Source organism: Vicugna pacos, chromosome 2 (genome assembly GCF_048564905.1).
Source record: "Vicugna pacos chromosome 2, VicPac4, whole genome shotgun sequence".
Classification (NCBI taxonomy): Eukaryota; Metazoa; Chordata; class Mammalia; order Artiodactyla; family Camelidae; genus Vicugna; species Vicugna pacos.
In genome coordinates, this window is record NC_132988.1 from 93,194,428 (window position 1) to 93,209,070 (window position 14,643).

A 14,643-nucleotide genomic window follows, 5' to 3' on the forward strand; every position below is an offset into this window, starting at 1 on the left:
TGTTATTATTATGCCATATGAGCTCTTTACATATTCTGGAAATTAAGCCCTGTCAGTCGCATCATTTGCAAATATTTCCTCCCATTCCATAGGTTGTCTTTCTGTTTTGCTTAAGGTTTCCTTTGCTGTGCAAAATCTTATAAGTTTAATTAGGTCCCATTTGTTTAATTTTGCTTCTATTTCTATTGCCTGGGCTGCCCTAGGAGAACATTGCTAAGATTAATGTCAGAAAACGTTTTGCCTGTGTTTTCTTCCAGGAGGTTTATAGTGTCTTGTCTTATGTTTACGTCTTTAAGCCCGTTTGAGTTTATTTTTGTGTATGGTATGAGGGAGTATTCTAACTTCATTGATTTACATTCAGCTGTCCAATTTTCCCAACACCACTTGCTGAAGAGACTTAAAAATGGAAATTTAATTGGTGCTGTAAGTTATACAAATTATGAGTAACTTAGAAAAAAAAGAGGTAGAATAAATTATTATGAATTCTTTGTTTGAAGAACTTTTGGTGATTAAAGTCGAGTAAGCTGCTGAATTTTCAGAAATTCTTTCTCCACCATTGCCACTAGCCATTCTGCACAAGTCATTAAACAATGGCTTGTGGAGGCTAGAGTTTTAGTGAACAGTAATTAAAAGCTCTGACTCTGAAGTCAGAAAGTTGGAGTGATGTTATATTCCTCAGTTTCCTCATCTGGAAAAAGATAATAATGTTATCTATTGCATTACTGTCAGAATTGCACACAGCACAAGAGCTGGCACATCAAAAATGCTCAGTTATTGCTGGCTAGTGACTATTAGGCTTTATTTTAGACAGTCTCTGATGATCTGTCTGCTCTGCTTACAAGTAATTGGTGGACAGTCATCCATAATTTCATGGAAGTTGCTGCTTATGTGATTTCCAGTATTTGGGTGGAGAACTATTTATCAAAGCCAAGGACTCTGTGTTCTGTTTCTGTGTCATGTTTATTTAGTCATTAAGTAACCAGTGTCTGTCTTTGGCCTTATATTACTCAATATCTATGATTTAATTGTTGGAAATGATATCTGGTCCCAAATTATGTTTGTAAGTATGGTCAGTCTTCCACTAGGGAGAGTAGGCCTCCACCCATATAGATCATTTTGTTCAGAAAATTGCATCCTAAATTTTGTCCCTTGTTCAAATACAAATACCTTGTTTTCTATAATTTTAGGGTAAGATTTCTAAGTTTTTATACTGTGCTTTCAAACTACCGCTAAATATAATCTCTCTTCATTCTTATCATCTGGATCTAACTGATCTTATGCCATCTCAAAACTTTTGCCCTAGCCCTAGATAACTATATCCAAGAGCTGAAAAGTCTATGTGAGGTTTCCATTTCCAGCTTCTTCCCATTTCAATTCATGTTGGATGCTACAAAAGTATATCATCAAAAATATCAATTTATTCATGAAAACCTCTCCTTAAACTTCCCCAGAGTTTCACTTTGGATGTGAGCCATCATGCCCTCAGCTTGGAGTTAGGGGAGACTCTAGAATTACATGTTTTAAATATCATAAAATCATTTGTTGGAATGTGACCATACTTTTGGCCGACCACACTGTGATATCACAGCACCTAAAAGTTTAGTGAAGTATTTTACTTTCAAATAAACTACTATGTGTTGAGGATGGTTCTAAATGGAATTGGAGCAGCTAATTTTGACTCTTCAATAGTGGAGGGTCTGGAGTCAAAATATCCTGATTTTTTTTTCTCTTAATTATGCAATACTACGTCCTTTTGTCATCCTTTCAGAGCCCCTGGTGATAACCTAACCTGCATGGCTTTATTGTCTTAGAATATTTTATTTAATGTAAAATATCTATATATGCACTTAACGTAGTAGGTAGAGTTTTATTGCTAAAGAAGACTCATAGGACTTAAAATGGCAATGCTTACAAATGTACAGTTTATTACAGGAAAAGAATATGTAAATTGCATTAAAATAAATTGCATCACAGCAAAGTTTGCCTCACTCTAAAGGGTCCTGAGAGGCCAGCTCAGGCTGCTTTGTTCACCCTCTATGAGTTGAGGCCAGATGTAGTTTCTCTCAGAGCAGGAACCACTGATGTGATCACAGGATACCATGGAGGCAGAAAGCCCACAATGGGGTCTTAGGTGCAATTTTTTATACTTGCTGGTCACACAGACATATTCCTGCAACAGGAGAGCTGAGCCCAGATGTAAAACATTGATCTCCCTGATATTAGTAACCCAATGTTGACAAAGTGGTGCCAACCACAACCACCTGAAACTCCTTGGACCCATGGTTACAAAATACTATTTCTTAATGTTTCATGTCTTGACCATGGGTCAGAGCCATGCAAGAACTTTAGGAAAATAGTTCACATTGATTCCTGGCCTGTTGGAATTGACTGTCTCTGTAGAGTCCACCACCTTGATCCGTGGTCAAGACCCTTCTACAATTAAACAATTATCCTTGGTTTGACAGAAATTAATTTGCCTTACAATTGAAAAGCAAATGGATTCTAAACATTTGCAATAACCAGTGAGGAGGTGGTATAGAACTAAACCATTCATTAATACCAGCATAAATTTTCTTATATTTTTATACTGATTTTATAATACATCTTCCTCCCTGATCTATAGCTATCTGAACTTTAAGGTACACATCTGCTGAATGATTAAAAACCATAATCAATCTATCATTAATCAAGTCTACATCTTCCTTAGGCTAATTATCCTGCATAGGAAAAATGTCGCATGAAATAAAAATCAAACGACATCACCATATTAGTATTTTTCTATATAGTCAGCTTCCCTTTTTTCATTCATTTTGAGAATGTAGACTGCTTCTGGAAGTATGTTTATTTTTCATTCAGCTCACGTCTTGGCTTTTCAAAAGAGGAAAAGGTTTTGTCAGGGTCCTTCTCCACAACAGGTATCTGAGTCAAGCTAAGACAGAATGCTATTCTCTTGTTGTAAGTCTCATCAGAATTGTTGAATTTTCCCTTTAATAAAGCTCACTTATTGGCTCCTTTCCTCTCAGCAATGACTTCACTTTTCTTTTATTGTCATTAATTTTAATCCAGACCTTTCCCCTGAAGTAGAACCCTCTGGTTCAACCACTGGGCTAGTCTATATGGCTGATAGCAAGATGAGACATGGGTGGACTTCCCTTGCAATCCATTCCCTAGTGGTAGGGGCTCAGATTGGATAAGTAGAGAAAATGAGGCTATCCTGACCACTAGGCAACAAAACATTTGCACAATTAGCCCCACTGTGGCAAAGTAGGGGGAGGGACAGTCTATCCCACCAATTTCTTTGGATTTCTTGCATTAGGTTCAAATTAATAGACACAGTATTTTGTTTTAGATTATCAGCCTCTGGAGCCCTAGTCAAGGGACTACTGATTTGGCATTTGTTATGGACTTAATTTTGTGTACCCTGCAAATTCAAATGTTAAACCCTACCCCCAACGTGATGGTGTTAGGAGGTAAGGTATTTGGGAGATAATTAGGATTAGATGAGGTCATGAGGGCAGAGTTCTCATAAATGGGATCAGTGACCTTACAAAAGTTATGAGGGAACTTGCTGCTCCCTCCTCTCTACCTTGTAAGGATACAGTTTGCACCCTGAAGGAGGGTCCTCACCAGAGTCTGACCATGCTGGCATCATGACCTCCAACTTCCAGAACTGCTGTTTGTAAACCATCTAGTCCAAGATACTTCACTATATCAGCCTAAACAGACCAAGCATTGGAGAAGGAAATTGTGGTAAACTATGGAAGTCTTGTCTTTAAATTTCTGTATCATTTCCCACTCTTTTTTCCCTACTTCCACTGTAAAAGCATAACAGCTTATCTAATGGAGACCTACTTTAGTCATCCTCATGTTAAGTTGCAAAATACAAGCTAGGGATTTATGGTCCAATCCTTCAATCCACTATCATCCCTACATCTTTAAAGTAGTTGTTGGGTTTAGTCCAATTGTCTATTAATCTACTACTTTGAGGGTGATCAGGAATATAGTAAGTCCAGTCCATTGAATGTGATGTTTCTTTGCCCATTGTAGCATTATGTGGGTAGGGAATTAAATGCCTTGATCCAAGAAAATGTAACTAGGAGGACCAAACAGGTATAATATTACTGTTTTAGCTTTTTGATAGTATTTAAAGCATTAGTCACTAGGTATGCAAAGCCAAACCCAGAATATGTATCAAATTCTGTCAATATCCATCTAGATTCCCCACGCCAATAGATAAAGGGTCAGTATTATCTACTTGCCAGCTATGGGCTGGACCTGAGAATAATTCCTAGGACTAATCGCAAACATTGCCTTTTCTGTTAGCAAACAGAATAATAATTATTATTATTTGTTTTGATTTACTGAGGATTGAACCCAGAACCTCATAAACGCTAAGCACTCGCACTGCCACTGAGCTATACCCCCCCCCCAAGAATAATTATTGTTAACAGTTTGAGCTTCAGTAAGGACCACTGGTATATTTGTCATATGGCCCATTGCTACATGGTTTGAATTACTGCATGTCTACTGATTCATAGACCCAGGTTGCCGCGTACAGAGGTCAAACTAAGGCATCGACTTGTTGATTCCTTGCATAAGGCTTCTTTAGTGAACATCAACATGTCCCACTTTGGTTTGCCCTTACAATTTACATAAAGGTTTCCAAAGAGCAAGACCTCTTTTATCATCCAGTTATTTGTGGCCCATTTGCTAGACCAAATTGCAAATCCATTGGTCAAGAGTCCATATACATGCAAAGAGTAGGACATTTATTTGTATCTAATTCTTCCACCACTGCCAGGAACACAGTCTATAATTTAGCCCCCTGGACTAAGTTGTTCTTATCTTCCTTCATGAGAATTTTACCTTCTAGTGGACACCGAGCTTCAGCTTTCCATACTGATCCATGACCCTCAATTCTAGAACTGCTACCTGTGAACCAGGCCTAATATCCTTGAACAATTTGTTGAAGTGAGGGATCCAGTTCCACAACTGCAGCAGGCAAGACCTGGCTTAGGTAACTGTAAGAGCTCTCATTTTATATCTTCAACTCGTGCTAACCAGAGGGTCGATGAATGTATTAGTCCTTCTTAAATTTTACCCAATAAGGGAGAAATTTCCATTCAAACATACCTATACCAATTATACATTCAAATAGGGGAGATACTTCCACAATATACATTTAAAAAATCACACGTTCTAAATTTTAACCATATTTTAATTTTCATTTCGTTTACAGTAGCATTCCATACCTCTTGAATTAATTTACCCTAAGGTGCTGATTAGCCAACCTAACCAGTATTGTTAATTGTGCTTTCATATTCAATGAATCTAAAAGTTTATTCTTTACCTCCAGGCTATTTTATCTAATCTTGGTGCTTGTCTGAGATACCAAAGCTGAATATAGGGGAAGATCTAAACGATCATCCTGAGCTGAATTCTGTAAGAAACAAGAACTCATAAGGTGGTGATTGGATGAAATACCCTCTAGAAATTTTTGAATTAGGAGTGGAGGTTGCATATGCCACTTGACTATCCATTAATTATACCGTTGGGTGTCTTACTGATAGGAAGGGATTCTCAAAGATTGTGAGTGTGTAAAGTGGTAACAGGATTTGATCAGAGAAACAGTACCACTGGGAATGTTATAGTTTTTGTTATAGGGATTTGACCTTACACAATTGTGGAAACTGGTTAAATAGCTTATGGCTGGCTTTTGCTTCTATGTCTGGTGCTGGTCCTGATGCCAACATGGCAGAAAGTTGAGAAGGAAAGATAGACATGAAGTGGGGAAGAACAAAGACAAGCTGGAACCTGTCTTGGTCCCTTACCACCTCTAAGCCAATAACTTCAGTGATGCAGAGGACCTGCTGAAGAAACTAGTATCCTTCATTATGAAGCTAAATGTATACCTGACCCAGGAGTAGAGTTGGAGAAACTGAGGGAGGAGATGGACTTCTTGTGGACCTAGCTGCTGCCTCACACCTCATACAAAGTGAGTTAAAAAAAAAAACAGTGACAACATGTGTGAGCTGCAAAAGTACCTAATGCCCTGTACTTACCCTTTGAGTGAAAAGAAGATGACAATGGTGAGTTGTATGGTATGTAAATTGTCTCAAAAAAGCTGTTGTTTTTTTTTTTTAAAAGATAGCTGCTGTTTCACTGCTGCCTTGTAAATCATGCACAAAATGTATCTTGTGGCCAGGCTAACTTGTAACTATGTAGGGAAGGCAATTTCTGGGAATCACAGCTCCTGCTTAACTAAGTTAACACTGTACAAATCTTCCACAAATATTATCTGTTAGGTTATGTAAATTTTGTTTAAAAAATATAAACTTTGAAGCTGGGTGGAGAATCCATGGTCTAGCTCTAATGATGTCATCACTGGATATAAGTAAATGGTTCTCTACCAATATCTTTGCACTTTAAAAAATATTTATGTATACATCTATCAAAATTTATCAAATTGTATGTTTGAAATGTGTGTAGTTTACTGTACAGAAATTATACAATAAAACTTTTTTTAAAAAGGTATATATATAAAAGAAACTATAGGACTAAATAACATTGTAAAGAGTTGACAAGTACTAAAAGTTACATTTGTAAATAATTATACTTTTTTGTCCCTAAGTATATTACAAACTATTTATTACTATACCAGGAATCATTATTTTTCAAAAAGCAAATATAGCTTACAGCCTAGAGATCTTTCAGAAATCAAAGCAAACTAAAACTAAGACTATTCAAATTCAGGTCATGAGATGACAGATAATTCTGGTAGATATTACAGAAGTATGATGATAATGAATTTAGAAATTAAGTGACACATGAATTTTGCATACATATATTTTTCAATTAGAGATAAAAATTCTTAAAAATGGGGGGGAAATAGTCTTTTCAACAAATGGTACTGGGACAACTAGGTCTCCACATGCAAAAGAAAGAACTCGGAACCCTAACTCACATCATATAAAAATTAATTCAAAATACATCATAGACCTAAGTATAAGAGCTAGGGCTATAAAACTCCTGGAAGAAAATATATCTTCATGACCTCAGATTAGGCAATAATTTCTTAGGTATGACCCAAAAGCAAAAAAAAAAAGAAAAAAGATAAATTGGACTTCATCAAAATTAAAAACCTTTGTGCTTTGAAGGACACTATCAGGAAAGTGAAAAAATCCACTGAATAGGAGAAAGTATTTGTAAATCATATCTCTAAGGGATATTTTATCGAGAATATGTAAAGAACCCTTTTCAACTCAACAATAAAAAGACAATTTGATTAAAAAGTGGGTGAGAGGTACAAAAAGATGTTTCTCCAAAGAAGATCTACAAATTGGCAATAAGCATATGCAAAGATGTCCAACATAATTAGTCATTAGGGAGATGTGAATCAAAAACACATTGAGATACCACTTCATACACAATAAGATGGCTAAAATTTAAAAAAAGACAATAACAATTGTCAATGAGAATGCAGAGAAATTGGAATCTCACATATTGCCAGTGGGATGTAAAATAGTATAGCCACTTTGAAAACAGTTTGATAGTTATTCAAAATGTTGAATTTAGAGCTACCATATGCCCCATAAATTCTCCTATTAGGTTAGAATAGTCAAATCCACATAAATAGAAAATGTATTAGTGGTTGCCAGGGACTGGATGAGGGAGGTGAAGGGGAAGAGACTCAGTGGTTATGGGGGTTCTTCTTGGAGTTATGAAAACATTTTGAAAATAGATAGTGGTAACGGTTGCACAAATCTATGAATACACTAAAAACAACTAAATTGTACACTTTAAAGGGTGAATTTTATGGTGTGTGAATTATATCTCAATAAAGCTATTAAACAATTAAAAAGAGCTCTTAGAGAAAATAGTAAATACTTGAAAGTTTAAATTTCATGTTTATGCCTATTGAATATGTCTTCATTGTAATATTTAGACTTACTTCACCAAAGAGGATATATAGATGGAAAATAAGCACAAGGAAAGATGCTCAACATCATTAGCTATTAGGCAAATATTAAGTTAATATCACTATGAGATAACACCCCACACCTATTAGGATGCCTAAAACTGAAAAACTAACCATAGCAATTGTTGGTAAGAATATGGAGAAATTAACCCTCACGAACTGCTGTGGGAATATAAAATGATACTTCGGAAGTTTGGCAGTTTCTTGAAAGTTAAATATACGCCTTCTATATAACCCAACAATTCCATTCCCAGATATTTACCAAAGAAACATGAAAGCATGTATTCATAGAAGACTTATACACATATGTTCCTAGTATTTAATAGCCAAAGGTTCGTGGATAAGCAAATCATGATATATCCATACAATGGAATGCTATACAGCAATAAAAAGGAATGAACTATTGATACATGAAATAATAGGGATAAGTATGCTGGGTGAAAGAAGCTAGACAAAAAAGGAATATATATTGTATGAATCCACTTATGGAAGAGTCCAGAAAATGCAAAATAATCTGCAGTTACAGAAACTAAGATCAGCGACTGCATGAGGAGGAGGGAATGGGATGAAGAGAAGGGAGGGATTAACAAAAGCAACAATTGAGTGTGCAACATAAATTAGTTTTCTTGGTTGTGGTGATAGTTTTGTGGCTGTTTATGTATGTTCTTATCAAATTGTACTCTTTAAACATGTGCTGCTCATTTTAAGTTAATTTTATCTCAGATTGTTTTAAAAAAAATCTTAAGCTTTTGCAGAGAGATATACAACTTCTGGGTGAAAAGTGGTACAGTTTTAGTGAGCCTCACTTCATACAACAGATTTATTTATGAAAACTTGTCGTAAGCTAAATATGGGTAAACAAAGCATCATTTTTTAAGCATCAAGGAAGCTCTTTATGCAGAGAATTCTTTTTTTTTCTTTCAAATTAAAAAAGTTTACATACAAAATTGTGAGCGTGTGTACACTTCTATGAGATTTTATACAGGCTACAAAAAATTCAACACTTGAAAGAATTTCCTTCCACTACTCTTTTGTATTTAGGTCCTTTTCCACACCTAATCTTGGCTACCACTGACCTGTGTGCATTATAACTGTTTCTGTATTTTAGCTTTTTTCAGAATGTCATATAGATGGAAACATTTAGTATATAATCTTTTGATAGTGGTTTTTTTTTTTGAGTAAAAGTACATTTATTCAGAGAGATGCACACTCTATGGACAGAGTATAGGCTGTCTCAGAAGGCCAGAGAGGCTACAAGATGTGAGTGAGCATTTAAAGTAAAAGTAGATACATACTCCATAAAGTGTGAGCCATCTCAGAAGGCAGATTTTGGGTTCTTTCACTTAGCATAATGCATTTAATATTCATCTGTATTGTTGTATGTATCAATAATTCATTCTTGTTTATTGTTGAGTAGCATTCCACTGTGTGAATGAGCTGCAATCTATTTATCCATTTATTTATTGAAGAACCATGAGATAGTTTTCAGTTTTGGACAATTATGTATAATAATTCTTATACAGAGAATTATTTTACAAATTAAAAACTCTTTTTGCAGTGTGAATAATCATTATTTCCTTTAATACTTTGGTAAAATTTAGTCTTTAGTGTATCAAACTTTCTTCAAGCAGGGTACCTTTGTGTGAATGGCACTATGAATACGTAACAAATACCCACTTCATATGGTAAGAAAGGCTTATTGTCAATGATACGGTAAATGTTTAACAATTGACTGGGGGTGGGTTGGGGGGAGCAATCCTTGATTTGTAACATTTGCCAATTTCCATAGTGTACCTGTTCCTTCTCTGGCAATTCAAGCTACCACTGTGACATCACTGAACTTGAAGTTGGGAAGAAATGAGCACAATTGGCTTTCATAGGGAAGAAGCAATGTGAGTTGGTTCCAGCACAACACTACTTGTTGATAGTGTAACTTTAATAGGCATATATAAAGTATAGTGGATATAGAATCAGAAATACAGTGTTGCAGCATGTACCTTCTGAAAAACGGTTGGGAACTTGTCAAACTTCTGATTCAGTTATTCATCTTTAGACCTAATATAATATATTGAACTCTTGATTACTAGGATGATCAACAGTGAGCTCTTCATAGATGAGTGAAAAGTAAGGTTAAATAAATTTTAAAATGTTATGCATGATATGAAAAACACCAAACAATAAGCATGTTTTTGAGGAAATACAAGTTATGGAGCAATTTTGACAAAAGTAAAGAGAAAAATACAATAATCATAATGACCCAGTTTCAAAAACTACCAATATTGGTCTATCTGTATGGATAATGGTTCTTGCATCTTTATCACCAGCCATTTTCCTCCTCCTGATTATTTTGAAGCAAATTCTAGCTACTATGTTTCATCTACAATATTTTACTGTGTGTCTCTAAAAGAAAATGATTCGATTTTTAACATAGCCACAATAGCATTACCATACCGAAATAATTTACAGACATTCCCTAATATCATCAAGTATAGAGTTAGTGTTCTCACTTTCCTGATTGTCTTACAAAAATGTTGAGTGTTTGAGAATAGAGGTCCAAATAAAGTCAATAAATTGTGACAGGTTCGATTGATTTTTTTACAAAAAAAATTTGTGCCTAAAGATTTTTAAACTTTTTTAATATTAAAATTCTCAGATTAATATACAAAAGTAGAAGAAGAAGTATAACAAAACTTAGCTTCAACAATATAGCACATGGTCATATCCACTACACCTAGTATTAGAAAATTTTGAGGCAAATCCTAGGCCTCTTACCATTTTATCTGTAAATAAATCACTGTGTATCAGGAAAAAAAGAATCATTTTTTAATACCATTTGCAGCAACATGGATGGACCTGGAGATCGTCATTCTCAGAGAAGTAAGCCAGAAAGAGAAAGAAAAATACCCTATGATATCACTCATATTTGGAATCTAAAAAAAAGAAAAAAGAAAAAAGAGGATGCTAATGAACTCATCCACAAAACAGAAACAGACTCCCAGACATAGTAAACAATCTCATGGTTACTGGAGGAAAGGGGGTGGGAAGGAATAAATTTGGGAGTTTGAGATTTGCAAATGTTAACCACTATATATAAAAATAGATAAAAAACAAATTTCTTCTGTATAGCACAGGGAACTATATTCAATATCTTGTAATAACCTTTAATGACAAAGTATATGAAAATGAATATATGTATATACATGTATAACTAGGACATTATGCTGTACACCAAAAACTGACACATCACATTGTAACTGACTATATTTTAATAAAAATATTTTTGATCTAACAAAACTATTATCATGTCTTTAAAAAAATCAATATTTCTTTAATATCATATCTCCCCAACTTTCTCCAAATTTTTTTAGCAGTTGGTTTACAAGTTCCACGTATTATATTAAGTTGTTGTTGCTTGAGTTTCTTTTCATCTATAGGTTTTTTCACCATTTTTAAATTTTTTGCAATTCATTTGCTGAAGAAACTTGGTTTGCCTTTAACATTTTAGATTTTGCTGTTTGTATCCCTATGGTATTATGTTTGGTCTGATTCAGCTAAGGTTTCTTTTGGCAAAAATACTTCGTAAGTCGCAATGCGTATTCCTATTACATCTTAATAAGAGGCTCCTAATGTCTGGTTATCTGTCTTTTTGTGATATTAAGATTAATCAGTGGGTTCAGGCTAATTAGATTGTCAGCTTGATCAGTCTATTATCTTTTCACATAAGGGTGTTTGCAGCCATTAATAATTAGGGGTTGCTAAATGGTGATACTCTAACTCAATCATTTCTTCTTCTTTTTAGCTGGAATTATGCTATAAAGAAAATCCATCCTTCACCAATTATTTATTCTGAGGTATAGTTCATATAGTATAGACTAGACAAATGCATGATTCTTTCCAATTAATATTTTCAGAATGGGCTAGTTGACTAGCATCTTTCAAAGGCAACCAAAAATGTTTTAATATATTTGATATATTGCAAGTCAAAGATTATTTTGCTTTTTGTTTCTCAAATTGACAAATCTTCAGTCAGTGGGAGCCCCTTCAAGTTGAGTCCTAAGTTCTTCTGACATAATTTTGGTAGCTTTGATAGCATCATGATGTAACAAGATGTTTCATGTTCATGTTGCACATTTCTTGCTCCCAACTTGCAAGGAACCCTGGTTTCTGTCAGTGTGAACTGGTTTTCAGAGACCATCATCTGGGTGCTCATTGCCTCTGAGTTGGTTATCGTTTCTAAGTCTTTTCAATGGTCTACAGATTTTTAATGTGTAGTGGAGGGAAATTCTGAGATTTAGTCTGAACAGGAAGGGTAGAAATTAGAGATCTGGCTACAGGTGGCAAAAAACTAGAAATTATGTTATCTTTCCACCATGTACCATCATTTTGTCCCTTTAAATATGCATTAAATCTTAAGAAAATCACAATTAACGTTACTCAGATTTATTTGGATTTTTAATTAAAAATTATGAAATTACTTATCTGACACTTTTAGTATTTTAAACCACTTACAATAAACTTCGTGTGTAGCAATTTTTCTATTAAAACATTTTTTAGTTACTATGGAAACAAGTTGTCCTATTGTTAAAACTCAGGCCACTTCTTGGTCTCATGCTAGCTAAGTATGCTCCTCTTTTTCCTTTTTACATTCCCCACAGATTCATTTGGCTCTAATTTTCTCTTTAAAGGCATTCCTCCAGGTATTGAATGGGAAGGGGAATGAGGGAGTCTTTGGAAATATTTTATTTTTTGATCTAGGTAGTGGTTACATACATATTTACATATGTGTAAATTCAAGTTGTGTATTTAAGACTTTCCACGTGGATTCTCAGTTGTCCCAGCACCAGCACTCCACACAATGATTTGCTCACAGAACGCACTCAGTTTAACTGAACTGAACCAAGATTGCAGCAGAAGGACTTGACCTTCTATAAGTGCTCGATAGGTGTTTATTATTGTTGCTGACAATGACGACTATTTGTGGACTCTGAACTTTCTTCTGAACATTTTTCCTGGATGTCAGTTACCTAATGATTAACTAAAACTACTAACTTAAATACACAGTTATTCCAAATTAGTACTTTCTCTTTTTGTCCTTGAGATTTAAAACTCAAAATGGAAGATTTGGGCAGGAAATGGAAAATGTTTTCTTTCTACAGGGGGCCATGTTCATGATTTTGGTGTTATCATCAAAATATTGGTTGTAGATAACTGTGCTATAATGCCTCTCGTTTCCTTTTCACTTTTTCCTGCTTTAAATAAGCTTGCCTGTGCCTCCTCCTCTAAGAGTTTGCTCACACATAATATTCCCTTTCAGCCCCCAGCCAGTTGAATCAGGGGTCAACTAAGCTGGGCCAAATGGCTTTTCTCTCCCCAGAATTCAGCATTGGGATTTAGAAACTGCAGATATCTCTTTTGACTGCTTGAACTGAAGATAATATACAGCTGGTGTGGGTATGCACTGCATATGCATTTGTGCATGTATGTGGTAATGGGCAGTTGTCTAAGGCCCTGCTATGTACCATGTAGTAGCACTTGACTCTTGGGAATCTTTTTACCATTCCAAACAGCAGAAATGCAGACTGCCCCACCACCCAGCTGACAACTCCCTCTCTTAGCTTTACTTACTCTCTCATGTCTCATGTCTCTAGCAGCATCAGGTCAATGGTTTGGCAATTTTTAGACCAGAGGCTATCACCAATTCTCAACTAACTGAAGACAGTAATTGTTCAGAGGATTCGAGCACCCCCACTTCATTAGTGATTCTTTTGGTGACTCCCTCCTCAGTCTTAGAGAAGGGGGAAATTCTCTACCCTCCCTCTTAATGTAAAGAGAAAGAATAACCCCTCTTTAGAACACTGCATTCCCCCAAAAGGCAACTTTCATATGTTTCTATCTTCTGCTTATGTGAAGGAGCGGATAATAGTGAGTAATGATGATTTTCTTAACAGGTACCTCTCACTGGTCCCAAGGGGGAAGGGATAGACTCCAACAGCTGATGCTTCTTCAAACATGGAATGAGTTAGAGAAGGGCAGTTAGTCTTTAGCATAGTATGTTCTTAGCTTTGGGCTCAAAAACAGGATCCTGTTTCACTTGAAACAATCCCTGACATAGATAATGATATGAGCTGGACTCCTTTCCAATGCTGTTTCATATGATTGGTAGCATTGGTGCATTGTTTCTGACAGTGACTTGCAAATATTTGTATAAGACACATTTTTACCAATTTCAGGATTTGTTGGTTTTTTTAATAGTCTAGTTATTGTTTACAAAGCATTTTCATATATATTGTGCCATTTAATTAAATGTCTGGGCTATTGCTGATCCACAGTCCTATCCAGAGAGTACACTGGAACCTTCCAGAGCATCCCTGATGGCCTAGTTTACTTTCCAACTACCTTTTCTTCTCAAGGTGCACAGCCACTTTTCCAGACCCAAAGGAATTCCAGTCAGAGCTGATCCCAGATTAAAGCCTGTCTCACAAAAGGAACATCTTTTCATCTATTTTAATCTCCCATTATTTGGCATTTAGATCACTTTTAACAATTACATTTGGAATTCATTTCAGGATTTTTGTACTGTTTGCATATCTACCTTTATTTACTTTGTTACAATATAAGAAAAGAGCACATCTTAGAATTTGAAGTGTATATGTAGTTGGTTTCCA

General features: G+C 35.3%; 2 long non-coding RNA genes across 2 annotated transcripts in view; one reads left to right on the top strand and one right to left on the bottom strand.

The window, feature by feature from the left end:
• LOC140687690 (uncharacterized) overlaps positions 1-9,969 on the top strand; it is a 33,012-nt gene extending 23,043 nt beyond the window's left edge. Inside the window, exons 3-5 of the long non-coding RNA XR_012062128.1 lie at positions 4,924-5,017; positions 5,759-6,089; positions 9,768-9,969. This is a non-coding gene — a long non-coding RNA (uncharacterized lncRNA). The remainder of the gene's footprint in view (positions 1-4,923; positions 5,018-5,758; positions 6,090-9,767) is intronic.
• Positions 1-14,643, bottom strand: part of LOC107034109 (uncharacterized) — a 32,151-nt gene that overhangs the window by 11,208 nt on the left and 6,300 nt on the right. The window lies entirely within an intron of this gene.